Consider the following 16,156-nt stretch of genomic DNA (forward strand, 5'->3'; position numbering starts at 1 on the left):
ACTTTGATTTAGACTTTGGCCTAGATCTGTCTGCTAACGGTCTCCCCACAGGGAACTCAAATGACAGTCCCAAACTAAACTATTTCCTCTGCCTTCAATAGGAGATCATCTTCCTCACCAATCCCCTTCATGGCAGGTTTGGCTGTTGACACAACATCTATTTGGTTGTGCAGAGAGAATCCAAAGCATCTCCTTTTACCTTCCAAAGACTTATTGACTTCACCTGCTTCTCTTACCCCCTCCATGTCAACTGCTTCTGCTCCCAACCTCCTCATCTCTTAATTGGCGATAGTGTCCTAACTACCTTCCTTCTTCAAGTCCCCTTGAACCTCGTCCACTAATGTTTCCCAACATCTGGGGGCAAAGTCCAAACTTGTTAACAGGGCATATGAAGCCCTCCATGTTCTAACTGTCCCCTCTCCAGCTGCATCTCTCCTTCCTGTTGTTATGCTGGATTTTCTCTGGCCTTTGTACAGACAGTCCCTCTGCTAGAAGTTCCCTCTGCTTCCCTTTAAGATTCAGCTCAAGTGTCCTTATGATTTTGCCCATATTATATACCACATGTTTACTGTTTTTAAAAAAGATTTATTTTAGAGAAAGAGAGAGAGAGAGCATGCACAAGCAGGGGGAGGGAAAGAGGGAGAGAGAGAGAGAGAGAGAGAGAGAGAGAATCTCCAGCAGATTATCTGCTGAGCATCGAGCCCAACATAGGGCTGTATCCTTCAACCCTGAGATCATGACCTGAGCCAAGATCAAGAGTCGGTCACTTAACTGACTGAGGCTCCCAGGCACCCTACACTTACTTGCTTTTTAAAAGCCTTATTTTCAGTTGCATCAGTTATGTTCAGGAAATGATAGACATGGTGGGTTTTTTCCTGATACATAGTAAATGTATTGTTATTAAATTAAAAATGTCCACCCACATAAGCCCCAAAGATCATCTTGGGTACCACAATTACCCTACTTTTTCAAAATGGTGAGCTGGACCATCTTGCTTTTAAAATCATGGAGTTGGAGAGGGCTTTGAGAGGCCAATCATAGCGCTTTTAGTAAGATCTTAAATATTATGCGTAGGTGTCACAATACTTAAGTTGTTAACAATTGTTGAGTGACTCCTACATGGTGGATGACTTACTTGTATTCATTCATTTAATCCTCATGCTAATTCTATGAAATGGGACCAAAATCACCTTACAAAAAAGAACATGGAGGTGCACAGTGGTTAAATAATTTGCCCAAGATCACACAGTTGATAAAGTCAACCCGTCTATTCAAACTGAACCATTTGCTAGAGTCCATGCTCTTACCTTAACCATATAACATCACTTCTAATAGGTTTTAGTGCCTCCAGTATTCTCTAGATGACACTGTTCTTGGCACCTAAGCTTTGCTGCAGTGCAGCCTTTTCTTGCTGCGGGGAGAAGGGATGTTTTGCTGGAAGGCTGGCAGGATACCCAGAAAAGGTGACCTCTTGGAAATGGGCAACTCAGTAGTTTATGCTTCTTTAGTCTTGGTTTAAGAAGTTCTTTGTGGCAGGAGCCAAGTTGGTATCACTTTGATAGAATCCCTAGCTGCTGGCCTTTTGTGCTATCCTATGCATTTTTTGGTCTCCAGAGATAGCCTGAACTTTCCAGATCTAAGCAAGAAAGTTTAGGAACCAGACCATCCAATTTCTGCCTGAAACTCCTAAGGCCAACCCGTTGAACATATTAGAGACCTTTGTGCTTCTGCAGGGCAGGTTCTCCTACAGAAGAACCTCAATGCCAGTTGTGGGCTCCTGCTTCACAGTATCTATACTTCCCTTGCCCTCTGTTTAAAAAAAAAAAATCCTAGCTTGAATCATTTATGCACCTGATTGTTTGGGAGTTTTGTGGAACCTGTGCATGTCAATTAAACAGCTCATTCCTGTCAAATGCTTGTCACATTCGCTGGGAGCCTGTGTGTCACAGCTTTTGAAATGACACAGCCCAGATGCTATGGATCAGCTCAGTGTCTCTTGCAGAAACCCATGCTCAGCTATATCCCTGTGGGTGATAAACAGGATGGATGTCCCCATCCCCTGATAAAGCATTTGTATCTACAAATGTATAACTCAAAAGGAATTACCACCAATATTCTTTTAATTGGAAATATCTTTCTTCCTCCTAAGCAGATACGTGCAAGCTCCTTTTCTGCAGAAGCCATCCATAGAAAAGGAACATGTGTGTGAAAGACAGCCTGTTTAATCTTTCCGTGTAATCAGCTCCCTGGAGCCCAAATGCTGAGTCTGTAAAAGTTGTGAGCCCAGGCCGCTCTTGTATTCATTCCTGCTGAAGACTCACTCGGCCTGTCCTGCTCCTTCTTCCCAACTTTGGCAGTGGGGCTCCTTGGAAAGCCAGCCTTTTCTATCCTAAGGGAGATCCTCCATCAAAATCAGACGCCCTAGAAAAATAGAGCTTAGGCGAAGCGGCTTTTCTGATCCCATTATTGATAAGCTCTTAGAGCTCATCAATGAAAATTAGAACTTGTTAATCCTGTACATTTCCCCCCTTGATTTTTAATTACAGAAGAAAGAAGTAATGGATAACTTATGGGGCTGCAGAGACACTGAGGCTGTCAAGAGAAAATTAAATTTACGGTCAGAGAGTTTTGTTTTCTCAAGTGTCCTTGTAAAATGCAAAAGAGGCTCCTGGCATCACCAAGGCAATTCAACTGGTTTCCTAAACTGGCAGGGTTTTCCTCGAAGAAGCCCTCCTTCATTTGCCAAGAGAGTGTATTAATGACAAGGACTGGACCTAAAGGGAACTCATTCAGAAGAAAACTGCATTAAAAGAACATTAAGGGTGATGTTTTAAAGTCTGATTTAAACTCATGAAAGCAAGGAGATTTATTGTTGAAGCCAAATCGCCAAGCTGACGCGCCCTGCCTGGTAATGCATTCCGATTGGAGCATGGGGGATTGAATCTGTTCAGAAACATCGCTCACCGGGGCCCAGGAGCTCCTGCTGGGGGAGAAGAAGACAGCCACGGTGGGGGCAGCCACATTTCTGAAGGCAGATGGGACAGGCTGGCATCCCACAGGGCCAACCCACCAGGGAAGCAGGAGGAGGGTGCGCCAGCTGAGGTCAGCATTGACATTAGCAGGTAGCTGAGCAGCCTTTGAGCTTCCTGACACCAGCCTGTGGCCGCTGGGGTGCTGTTCCCCGGGGAAGCCAGAGGCTCAGCAGGGTGTCCCAACCCCTCTCTTCTGAATCCTCTTTGGGACCCCTCCTGGGAATCCTCTTGGGCAACCCCTCCTGCATGCAAATAGACCCACAGCAGAATGTCACCCGCCCCCCACCCTGCCCCACTTGACCACAAGCAAAATAGAGCTTTGAGTGATACCATGCAGGTGTCTTACCTGGGCTGCAGACCTGGACTCCAGCCAAAAGGCCAGCTGCTTGCCATCTTGCAAGTGAGGATCTGATTTCTAGCTTAGAAGCATTAGTACCCATGTTGGAAAGGCACAGCGGAGCCACCCGAGAGAAATCAGAGAACGCAGCCCCAAACGTGTGCTTTCCCTTCCCTTCCCAGGGCAGGGGTGCAGCCAGCGTACCTGTCATCCCTCCTGATGCCAGCTTTTATAGCTCAGCCCTCCATAGCATCGCATTCTATTCCAAGGAGCTGTAGCCCTGCAGTTTGACTTAGTGCTTTTTCACTAAGCCTTGGAACTGATACTGTTCCTGGTATTTCAGTGCCTGGACACTCATTTCCTGGTGTCTGTGCCCCTCGAAATCTTATAGAATCTTTACCAGGTCTGGATGCAGGCTTGTCTTTGTAAACGGTTGACTTTGGACAGCCAAGGGACTGTAGGGATGTGGATATGAGGTAATCTGCCAAAATTAGAGGAGTCAAGAGCATCACAAGAGGAGAGATAGAAAAGCCTTTGGTGAAGACAAGTCCAGGATCCAAGACCAGGAAAGCCCACTGGAGTCAGGGTGCAAATGTGTCTCAGAGGACCAGGTGGCTGGATGGGGAGGCTCCACAGTTAGCATGGGCTGTGTGATCGTTCATCGTGTATCGCCTTACTTGTACATCGAGAATTTCATAACATCACTGAGCATGAAGCTGTGGAAACCAATCAGTGTAGTAAAATGAGATAAATAATAGGACTGTACAAATTATAGGCAGACACAACTGGGGAGGAGGACATCCCAGAGGCGGTGGCAGCTGAGTTGGGCCTTGAAAGGAAAGTAGAAATTTGCCAAGAGGGGAAATGGGTAAGAAGTGGGGGTGGGGTGAGGTGAAGTTCAGAGCATGACCAGGGTGGAGACATGTGGCCAGTTCCCTTTGGGGAGCAGAGAGCTGTGAAAGATGAGACTGGAAATGTCCTCGGAATCAGATCTCGAAAGCTCTCTGTGTTATGCTAAGAAACATTAACTCTCTCATGCAGCCAATAGGAAGAAGCCATTAAATGCATTTTAGGTGACTTCTGGATTATCACTAGTCCGAGGTGGCCAAACACCCACAACTGACCAGATTGTTAGTCTACTGGGTTAAAGAAGAAGAGATGAGGTGGGGGATGCATTAGTTTAGAGGTTTGAGCCTCTGCTCCATGCTGTGAATTTCCTTTCCAGAAAGTTGCTCACATGTTCAGCATTTTTGCATGTGATCCTGTGGATGTCACGGGCCTAAAACTATTTGTGGGAAATAACTTGTTTCCTAAGGAGAATTTCATACTTCTTAAGAGATGTGTGCTGTCGTATTTAAAGATGATATGCCACAATGCCTGCGAATTACTTTCAAATCGTTTGGCAACACATTTTTAAAAGTGTGCCTGTGTGTATGTGTGTGTGTGTGTGTGTGTGTGTGTGTGTGTGTGTGTGTGTGTTGGGGAGGGAGAGAGAGAGAAATGAAGAAATCGAGGCAAGATGTAAACAGTTGATGAATCTAGGGGAACAGTATATGGATGTTCATCCCAGTTTCTTTCAACTTTTCTGTACATTTAAAATTTTTAAAAATAAAAGCAAAGCAAAGCAAAACTCTGGCTCAAGGCAGAAGTAGCAGGAATGAATATAAAGTGATGAATTTTATGCATTTATATTCCTTCACCACATACTGTCTGAATACCTACTATAGTTGTTCAATATTTAGTTGGAACAATCAATAGGACTTAGTGCCTGACGGGAGGCGGCTGGGGGAGATGATGGAGGAGGTGCAGTAACGGAGCGCGAAGTCGCCAGCGTGAATGACGGCTGGTTCAATTAACAAAGAGACGGGAAGGCAGAAGGGCAGCAGGCTGGAGGAGGGGAGAATGAGTTCAGGTCCGTGGGCAGCATTTTAAACGGAGTGTTGATGAACTTGAATGAGGTAGGGAGCCACTAGAAGCAAGGGGAATTGAAACACTGGTATGTGAGAAATGAGGTGGGCCAAGGACGGGGAACTCTTTGGGAAGAGATGAGGGTGGGCTGGTGAAGTTTGGCAGTTGTCTGCAGATAGGAAAAATATCAGGAAATGTGGTGGGCTGGGTTTGCATGGCCTGAGAGGGCTGCATTTGGAAGATGGGAGGCAGTTGCAGAGAGAGTTTGGGGCTCAGGGTAGACAGGGAGCTTCCTCCCCATTGCACTGTGGGATGGCTTCTGTGTGAGCCTTGGAGCACGGGGTGACAGTCACAGGCCAGCAAGGCAGGGTCCGAGTCCTCAGGGAGCTCCCATTTTGCCATGAGACCTTCATAATCAATACCAGATGGAAAGCAGTTTCGTTGCTTGATACAGACCTTCAAATTCTTTTTTTTTTTTTCAGACCTTCAAATTCTTATAAAACTTCTCATTGTCTGTTCATTATCATCCTGTTCCATCCAGGCACTGAGGAGGACTTCAGGTCGCCACGGATGCCAAAACTCACGTGGTGTGTTTATGGCAGATAGAAATCCCAGGAGTCCGAGGTAAGCAGCTATTTCCCAAATTCCACTGTGCCTCTCCAACCTCTCTTACCTCCATCACAAACAGTACAGCTCAAGAGGACTGGCCTTCTGGAGGGGCATCCGAACTTGGCCTTGAAAGGAAGGTAGGAATGTTTCAGGGAAAAGGAAGGAAGATGTTCCAAGGTGAATGACAGAGCGGAATGGAAGCTAAGCCATCCCAGTCATCCTCCCCTGGCCTCTTTCAGGAAAATGGGCTTGATTAAAGGAAAACCCAGGGAGTAGAATCCTGGTTTCTTCCAGGCTCTTGTCTTCTTTGACCTGAGTCTCATACCAGGACGATTTATCTCCCTGGTTTAGGGAACTTGCTATTGGTCAGAGGCTACAGGGTGGAGCCCTGGGCTTCCATTCTGGAGATGTTTCAACTCAAGTGCCTGCAAGATTTGGGGCCCCCCCAAATCTCCTCCCTGTCCTCCAGCTAAGTCCAGCAAGAACTATGTAAGCTATGTCCCAAACAACAGCTCGAGCATGTTCCCTCACTCCTCCAAGGGAAGTATGGAAATTGCCTTTTAAAATTCTCAGTAGACAAGTCATCATGTCATTGACACCCTCCTCCTCCTTAACATCTTCTTGGCTAACATTTATGGAGCACTTTCTATGTGCCAGGCATTCTGTGGGTTCTTTTTTTTTTTTCTTACATGCATTTCATTTCCATAGCAGCCCTATGAGGAAGGTGTTATAATTAACCACATCTACAGATAAGGAAACTAAAGCTTAGAGCGCTTGAGTAATTTGCTCAAGGTCATGCCACCAAGATGTCAGAATCACATGAGATTGACTCCCAAACCCGGGCTCTTAGAAATCCACACGACAGCTACCCTGAATCATTCTAGAGGGCCTCCGTCCACATTCCGAACACGATAATGAAAAACACTGACACAGTGCTACCCTTTTCAGGCTCTCTTCTAAGGATTTTGTATGTCTCCATTCCCGTAACTTCAAACCAACCCTGTGAAGTAAACACTGTAATGATCTATTTTTTAGGGATAAATACATAGAGGCACAGAGAGGTTAAATGACTTGCCTAAGATCTGAATTTTAACTCAGGGCAGTCTGTCTCTTACCTATGTTACTATAGCATCATGCCTAAGAGAAAAGCATGTAGAGTATTCACATAGGACTTGTAAGAGTTGGGGATCTTTTCAGGAACAATACACATACAGCGGGGACTCAGAGCACCTCATGTGGCCAACAACCCTATATCATCCTCAAGAGCCAGAAGATGTTTGGGTGACAGTCATGGAGTATCCCTTTGTGGTCATCCTTGTCCCCAGAGCAAGAGGGAGGAGTCATAAGTGTTTCCTGAACGTAAGGTGGGCTTAATTTTTGAGTGTTAACTATGTGAAACTCAGGAGAGACCTGTTCATACTGTGAAAATCCTGCAGGTTATTAAAGTTTTTTTTTTTAATTAGCATACTTACTCTCAAAGTTAGAAAGGAAAAAGTGCCTTGCTGCTGGCATTTATTAATAGTTTGTCTCAGCCTAAATGAAAGCATTTTGGTAAAAAAAAAATTTTCCTGCCATCTGTAAAAAAAGAGAATCACTAATTTATATATAAAGAAAGGGGGAAAAGGGAGAAAGGTAAGAAGGATAGACAGAAGGAGGGAGGGCATGAAGACAGAAAAACTTTTTTCTTAGATTGAACGACACAGCATGATAAGGAGAATATTAATCTGATCACCTAAAATAGTCTGGCCTTATGGTTGCCCTTCTGCTTGGTGATTCTTTTTGCCTTCATAGGAAATATTTTGATTTAAGATTTTCAATATATTGAATCTTCCTTAGGTCTTAGAGTGGCATGACCCAGGGTGACATTCAAGATTGACAAACCAGTTGTAAACCAAAGCTTACAATGGGGTTGGCTAGGGTCCCCAACCAGTCAGAGCAGGTGCCCCCTGGTACAGAGTGTCCATAGGAATCAAATGGATCTCAGCCCTCAGATGTCACTGACCTAGAATTTTAAACAGATCATTGGGAAAACAATAGAGCAATCCATTTGCTCCTCTCAGCTCATTTTCCATAGGATTTAAATAATCTAAAGTCCAATCAGAAAGCAGAAGAGTTCAGCAAAAAGAGGACTGAGCCCCTTAGCATATCTAGAAGGGGGTCTACACAGCAAGGTTCACAAGCTCCACTCATAGGAGAGTTCATACAAGGGATTTTATGCCAGTGGTTTTCACTTTGAAACCACCTTAGTGTTTGCCTTGTTTTCATCAATCTGTAGATTGGAAGCTGCCCATGGAAGCTGCAGAGGAAAGAATTAGTTCTGGAGACAATGTTCATTAATAACAGCAAGAGAGACAAAGAGGTAAAGAGTTGGGGGAAACCCCAACAACTAGACACAGCAACTCCAAACACATGCGAAGCTGAGGTCAGCTAGTGCAGGGGCAAATAGCCCTGTAGAGCCCAATCAATACCCCCAGAGGGCAGAGCTTCATCACAGTTATGCATGCTGATGACTCTGGACCACCAGGAAAAGATGAAGTTTTCTGAGTAGAGAAGAAAATCATAAAAAGTTGAATATAATGAATGGAAAAACTTTGTATGCAGACATTTAAAATTCTAAAAGGGGAAAAAAAAAAACCCTAAGTAATCCTTGAAAGAGAGTTTGTTATATGTCTCTCAGGGTATGAAATAAATAATGTTACTGTGTTTCTTTACATGAATGTTTTTACATGTAAGCATGTAAGAGTAGATTGCTCCATGGTATAAAGGAAATAGAATTATCTATGAGATTGTTAACTGCTGAATTTTCCAGTGAATTAATAGCCAGAAGGTAAGAAGAAGGAAGAAATTGTTTTCCAGAATTTCAAGGAGGCTGGAACAATTCACTTGGTCAGATGGAACTGTTCACCTGAAAGGTGGTTGGAGAGGGTGGGGAAGGCCTGGGTTGTACCTTCCAGAGATGGGGCTGCATAGGTGTGTGAGGCCTAGTTGGCAAGCCTGCACTTTCAGGAGGATTAGAAGACAGGAGGGGAGGCCAGCAAAATGACAGGAAGCTGAGAGATACACGATCCCATCTCTTCCCAAATGTAAATCTCTGATCAATTTACCAGATTGTGAAAAAGGGCAAGATTTTTTCATGCAATAGCTAGCCAGGCACTAAATTAACCTGAAACCTTTGGATTTAGATGAATTGGAAGAAATGAAGAGGAAATAAGGTCATGAACTTGTAGGAATTGTAAGGAAGATGGGTGGGTTCAGAAATTTGGGGGCTTGAACCAATTTACCCAAATCTCTGAGGCTCAGGAAAACCCAGTAGAAATCTGGGTCTCTCTCTCTCTCCTCTCATAGATATGTATGTTTGTATGTATCGGTGTCTGTTTTTGACCAGTAATTATTGAATCCCTACTAAGTGACAGATGTTGTGCTAATAAGTGCTTTTATATTCATGATTTCATTTAATCTTTAAGCCAACTCTTGTGAGGTAAGAATCACTCCAGTGAAGAAATTGATGCTCAGAGAGGTTAATTGGCTTGCCCAGAGTCAAAGTCACACAGCCAAAGAATGGTTATTATAAAACGTGGTCTTCCTGCCCAGTTCCAAGCAAATTTTAATGCACCAGGAAAAGCCATTCTTTATTTCCAAACCTACGTTCTCTCAAATAGTCAGGGAGTCTGTCTTCTGGTTGTCAAGTTACTAAACCTTGACAACAATGAAGGAGAATTTTAATGTTCCAAGATTTCAATAGATCTGGGGTTTGTGTGGGAAATTGAAGATGCAGGTTTAATGCAGGACAAGGAGGACAGCCGTATCTTGTAGATTTAAGGCATTTGCTGTGTATACATGTTTGGAGTCGTTTTCTTCTGTTACCACCACTGCCAGAGATAAAGAATGAATGATACCGAGTTCACAGGACTGATATCCATCAGCAGCAGTATTTATTTCCAGTCTCATAGGAATAAATACAAGGATGTGCTGATAATTATGCCTTGATACGCGGAAGAGGATAGAAAAACTCTTTCTCAATTTGTCTAGCTCACTGTGAATAATAATGCTGTCCGTGTGTTTATGGGAGGCAAAGTATTTAAAGCTCTATTGTTATTTTCACAGAAAAACAAATCCGAGAGAGGCAGGTTTTCCGTATTCAACGGGAATGTAGAGTTTATCTTACAGAACATTGCTGCCTTTCCTTTTCTAACGGGCATAAATTCCTGGTGTTTAAATGCATCGGAGACACTCTACCTTCACTGTGAGATGAGAGAGGCTTCCAGAATGTCAAACAGAGCCCTTGTTTCTTGACTTCTGACCTAGCTCTGTTTTGGGGGATTTTTGTTTTTCTTCCTTTACATGACTTAGACAGGCTCTTGGAGGCCCAGAGATAAAAGGCCCCATTAAAAGTGCAAAATATGACTATTATTACCTCCTTTAATAAGGCTTCTTGCCAATTTTTCAAATGACTAGATTCTGCTTGCTAATTATTACTCCACAGTTCCTGCATTTTCTTTCCCTGAAGGAGCCCAATTCCAAGGAAGATGAAGATGAGTGCTAAAAAGTGTGTTTACTGCCATCTATGGGATGGAGCAGGGCTGCCACAGCAGTGGATCCCCTTCCCGTGCAGCTCCCGGGAAATTCCAGTTGCAAAGCCACGTGGAAATGTGCTGCAAGCACAGGCATTCATTGCAGGAGTCCACGGGAAAATACCCCCTGGAAAGTCATTTGTATAAAGTTTTCTAGAAATAGAAGTTCATATTGCTGTTTTGGAGAGTCAGAGAACAAACTCTCCCCAGTTCAACGCAATCATATTTTCATGTATAGTGACAAAGGGGCACGTGGGATCCCCTCATAACTCAGGGTTCTAACCTGTGAGTACCCTCCAATGTCCTAGCAGAGAATGGTAGAACTGGAAATTCACTTGCTGGATGATTAATATTCTGGAGAAGGCCAAGAAGCAGGACACAATAAAGACTCCTGAATGGCCGAATAAAGTATCTAAGGTATATGTGCTGTGTGGCCTATGAACTTGACTCATGAATTAGGCTTCCTGGGCTACTATAACAGATTTTGCTGGCTAAGTGTCAGAAACTCAAATACAAGATGGAGCAGGGATTTTTGAAAGACGGACATTTGAGGGAAGCAAAAAGTGATGGTGTTTATCCTAGAACCTAGGGAGAAAAGAGGAAACAGGGAAAAAAAGAAAAACTCAAGAGAGCAAAACAGCTTGGACAATGATGTGGCGATCAATAGTGTGGCGATCAATTATCATATTAATGATTCAGTTATCAAATAACAGTGAGATTTTGTTAGGTCTCTTTAGCAATGAACATGAAAAGAGCAAGGATATGACTGCATGATACACAGAAAGAAAAATATAAATAGTCCTCAAAATATGAAAAGACGCTCAACCTCATTCAGAGAAGAAGCTGCAAAGTAAAAGCAAACAAGTTAAAGACAAAACGACTGACTGGGGGGGATATATTTGCAAAACAGATATCAGGTAAAGGTATACCCACAATATACCAAAAACTCTTAAAATCTGACAATAAAAAAATAAGCAACAATTAGAAGGGAGGCAAAAGATCTGAACAGATATGTCACCAAAGAAGACATACAGATAGCAAATGAGTGTGTGAAAAGATATTTGATATCAAAAGTCATCGGGGAATTACAAATTAAAACAACGAGATACTACTATCCACCTATGAGAATGGCTAAAATCCAAAACAGTGACGACACGATGAAATGCTGTCAAGGATATACGGCAACAGGAGCTGCCGTTCAGTGCTGATGGGAATGCACAGTGGTTGGGCCACTTGGAAAACAGCAGTCACACATACTCTTACCATACAATCCAGGAAACATGCTTCTAGGTATTTATCCACATGAATTAAAAAGTTTAGGTCTCCACAAAACCCACCCCATGAATGTTTACAGCAGCTTTCTTCATAGTGGCCCCACATTGGAAGCCACCAAGATGTCCTTCAGTAGGAATAGATGAAGAAACTACATCTGGACAATGGAATAATATTCAAGGCTAAAATGAAATTAGGAAGCCATAGAAAGACATGGAGGACAGGAAAGAAGCCAACCTGAAATCCTACATAGTCTTTGACTCTAACTAGATGACATCATGGGAAAGGCAAAGCTGTGGAGATGGGGAAGGAGATCAGTGGTTAGCAGGGGTCAGGAGTGGTGAGGCAGGATGAACATGTGGAGAAGAAGGAGTTTTTAGGGACGTGGAACTATTCTGTATGATGCTGTAATGGTGGATGCATGACATTCTGTGTATATCAAACGCAAACACAAAGAGCTAACTACAACTTAGTTAATAATAATGTATCCATATAGCTTCAATCATTCGAACAAATGCGCCACCCTAATGTGAGCTGTTAATAATAGGGAAAACTGTGTGGTGGTGTGGGGGCGGGGCAGAGATGAGGTATACAGGAAATCTGTACTTCTGGTTCAATCTTTCTGTGAACCTGACACTTATATTTAAAAAAGAGTCTCAAGTTGAAACAAGGGATGGACAGAGATTATTAAGGAAAATGAAAACAATAAGAAAGCAGGTATTGCAATCCTAACATCAAAGTCCAATTTAAGCCAAACCATATTAGAAGAGATGTAGATGGGCACTGGGTAAGAGCCACATTGCCAAGTATAAATATTTTTTTAAATAAATGAGTTAATATTCTTTGCTCATGGATGGACAAAACTTCAAAAGAAGGGTTCGGTTGCAGATGGTGCTGCTGAAAGCGTGGAGCAACAGGTCCGCTCTTAGAGTGATGGACGCCTACTCTGTGAAGGGCAGTGTAATGGCACTTCCCCAAATTACAAATGCACACGTCCTTTCTTGCACCCAGGCATTCTCTTCCAGGAATTTAACCCACAGATAGACTCCCACAGGTACAACATGGAGCAAACACAGAGATTATAATTGTGGCATTTTGGGGGGGGGGTCTTTGATAATGGCACCAGATTGGCTACAAGTAGGTGGCTATCAGTAGGGGGCAGCTTCCATAAATAATGCTGCACCCACACAGTGGAACAGGATGCTGCCGTCACGTGGAAGGAGGCATCCCTTTACATATTGATGAAGAGCGATGACCGCAATGTAAGATCTTAAGAAGCAGGGTGCATACTGTGTCAGAGCATGTCACCTTGTGGGAAAACAACTATCTGAGGAGAGAGGGATAGCCCATACCCCGGCAATGGCAGGAATGTAGCATCTGTTAGAGACGGGAAAGCCGGAGGTTGGGACCCTGCAGGGAGAAAGAGAGGATTATCCTTTTCTGCGCTTTTGTCTCTCTTCTGGAAAAAAAAAAATTATCTAAAATAATTTAAAAATGAATAAGGCAAGAGAGTATATAATACATTTTGGGATGTTCCCATTTACTCTTTTTAAACGTTGATCTTCAAAATGTTGGTTAGTTCTAGTTATCTGGACAATTTAATTATGTGGAACACCTCATTTCCTGACGATTCTGGATGAATAAGGCATTACTCTGGTTTGCTGACTTATGCACAATTACAAAGTTAACATTATCATCATAGCACAAAAGAGATTGGAATTTAGAACAAAGGGTGGGGATACTGTTCAACAAGACATTAAGGCAGAAGGAGAATGGATGAAGTGGAGAGAGTCTGTAACCCTCGCACTGACGGAAGGATGAAGGTCTAATGAACAAAACAGACGAGCCTTGTGTGATGTGCTGCTTCCGAGCGTAATAGGCAACGCTTCTGTTCACAAAACTGCAAAGCAGGTTGCTGCCTTTGTAAGAAACGCTTTGTTAGGCACCCGCACTGACAGGGAGAACAGTGTGCAGTGCTCACGAGGTGCTTGGGAGGGATTGTAAGGAAGGCAAAGGCATAACTTCTGCTCCAGGAGAAGCCTGTCGCTGGCTAGAGGACCCAGAAGAAGACTCGGCAATGCTAAGCGTGCCCTCGACATAAGGACCCGAGTGCCAAGCAGCTTCCTTGAAAGAGAGCAGAAGTTGACCATCAGGCTGATAGGAATTGCAGAAATATGCCTCTACATGTTTTAAAAATCTGGATGTGTCATATGGAAATTCAGATTTTTTTAGAGCTTTTTTGGAAAAATTGGAAAATCTAACAATGTGGGGCCTGCTTTTCCTGCATATTAGCACCGACTAGAGTTGAGCAGGGACTGTCTCCCTTTATATGGGACATAAGCATGGTGGTTAACCAGGGTCCCCAGCTCTCCCTCTTCCCCTGCACCTGGCCCTTCTCTCTCAATTACTTGCCAGGATCGGTAGGTATTTCAGTTCGTAAATCCTGAGTGAGACACAAGAAGGGCCAGTTAGGAAATGCGTTATAGAAATAGAAGATTCTTGGACAGATTTTTGAAAGGCAAGATATACTGGCCTGGTGGATCATGTGTGTGAGACATTTTAGCGGGAAGCTATATAGAAGGCCAGAGTGTTTCCTCTTTACCAAACATTGGACCAACCACAGGGTGCCTATGCTTTGGAGAAATCCAGATAATGCTGGGTAAGTAAGGTGTTAGCTCCGACCCTGTGCCAGGCCTTTTGTAGGAGCACAGCAGTGAATAAGATGAATGTTTTCAGGGAACTTACAACCTGCTAGTGGAGGTGGCCAATTTACAAGAAAATGAGTTCTTACATGGAGATTTATACACCATAACTAGAACTGTGAAAGGAATGGACAGAGAGTATTGTCCTAGGGAATTTTAGTGAAGGCAGGCAGGGAAGGGGATATGGAAGCTGAGACCTGAATAATGAAAAAGGTCAGTTAAGTGAGGAATGTGATCAAGAAGGTGTCCGGTAGAGGGACCGCATGTGCAAAGTCCTGCAGTGAGAGAAGCGGAATATTCCCGAGCCTGGAAGGACAACCGGAACATCTAGAGCATAGTAAGGAAAATGGTAGGAGATGACATTAGAGAAGGAAGCTGAGTCAGACCATGGCCATTGGAGTAAAGCATGAAAGCTATATCCTACCGTGAGAAGCAGCCGTGGAGGGGCTTTAATCATAGGGAAGGTCCTGATTCATTTTTTAGGTTGAAGGAACTCGAGAGATGAATCTAGGAAAAATAAGGCAGGGCTGCATGGAAGGAAGGCAGGGTTTAGAGCAGCACTGGGTCTTGGCCTGCTTACCCTTTCAGCTGCCCACAGCCAGCATCAGGACACTGGTCAGCAGCCCTCCCCGTTTAACAACCATCCACGCCACTCTTTCCTCGGTGTTTCTCTCATCTCCACCCTTGGTGCTCATGTTGTAAAGCTTTCCCCTATAACAGAGTATTGAGGGAGAGTGGGCTTTCCTCGTCTCCTCTTCCCACCCCTGCAGTCCCCCCCTCACATGCACACTTGCACACACTCACACTGCTAGTGTGTGCCCACACACGTGATCTCAGCCCCGTGCTTAGGGATGCCGGTGCAAGCAGAAAGAGGCAGGTGGAAGGGTTTTGCCTGGCTAGAGCGGAGCGCGCCAACCTGAGCTCAGCAGGCAGGACGGCAGTTAGGTAAAGCAGGGCTAATTGGTAGTGGGCTTTGAAGCCCAGGACAGGAGGAGTTTTAATCTGGTTTGGGAGGCAGCTGGGAATCTTTATGGGTGTGTGAAGAGGAGAGCGATGTGATCTAAGTGACACTGGAGGGAGATGATTCTAGATGATGTGTGTCCAATAGAAGAGAGGGGACCTCCACAGGCTGGATGAAGGGGAGCTAATGGGGAGGCAGGAGTTCACATGTGCAGAGATTACGGTTTGGACCAAGGATGTGGGACAGAGAAGGCAGACAGAAGAAGAAATAGGATTTCACGTCCAACTTAGGTGCCTCTGTGTGTGTTGGGGGGGGGACGGGGGGGGAGGCTGGCTACAGAGATGAGCTGAATAATTGGGAACTTGCTTGACAATGACATGGGGACTAGAAGAGGATTTGGTGGCACAGCCAAGAGAAATGTTTAACAGACCACTCACATAGCCCTCCTGTGGGAAATTGTCCCTTCCTCCGTGCACGCACTGTGGGTGGTGAATTTTCTTTCTCTCAGGTGTACATCGCTTTCTAGTCTTGTAGCATGATGCTAAGCTGTAATACGTCTTTGTCTTTCTGCGCCTGCACTAATCTGTAAGCCCTGAAAGACAGAGGCCCTATTTTACTCGCTTTCTAATTCCCAGTGCTTAGTTATTAGTTAGCACAGGGCCTGGCCCTTAGTAAGCGCTCAACATGTTTCGGTGAATGAGCAAATGAATGAATGGAAGCTTTCCAGAGGCATGCCATTGAACCCCAGCCACTGTACAACACCG

At 44.2% G+C, this 16,156-nt stretch overlaps 1 long non-coding RNA gene across 1 annotated transcript in view; it reads left to right on the forward strand.

Moving 5' to 3' along the window:
• LOC140597948 (uncharacterized) overlaps positions 1–16,156 on the forward strand; it is a 174,728-nt gene that overhangs the window by 117,835 nt on the left and 40,737 nt on the right. Inside the window, exon 4 of the long non-coding RNA XR_012000022.1 lies at positions 5,819–5,901. This is a non-coding gene — a long non-coding RNA (uncharacterized lncRNA). The remainder of the gene's footprint in view (positions 1–5,818; positions 5,902–16,156) is intronic.

This window comes from Vulpes vulpes, chromosome 2, assembly GCF_048418805.1.
Source record: "Vulpes vulpes isolate BD-2025 chromosome 2, VulVul3, whole genome shotgun sequence".
Lineage (NCBI taxonomy): Eukaryota > Metazoa > Chordata > Mammalia > Carnivora > Canidae > Vulpes > Vulpes vulpes.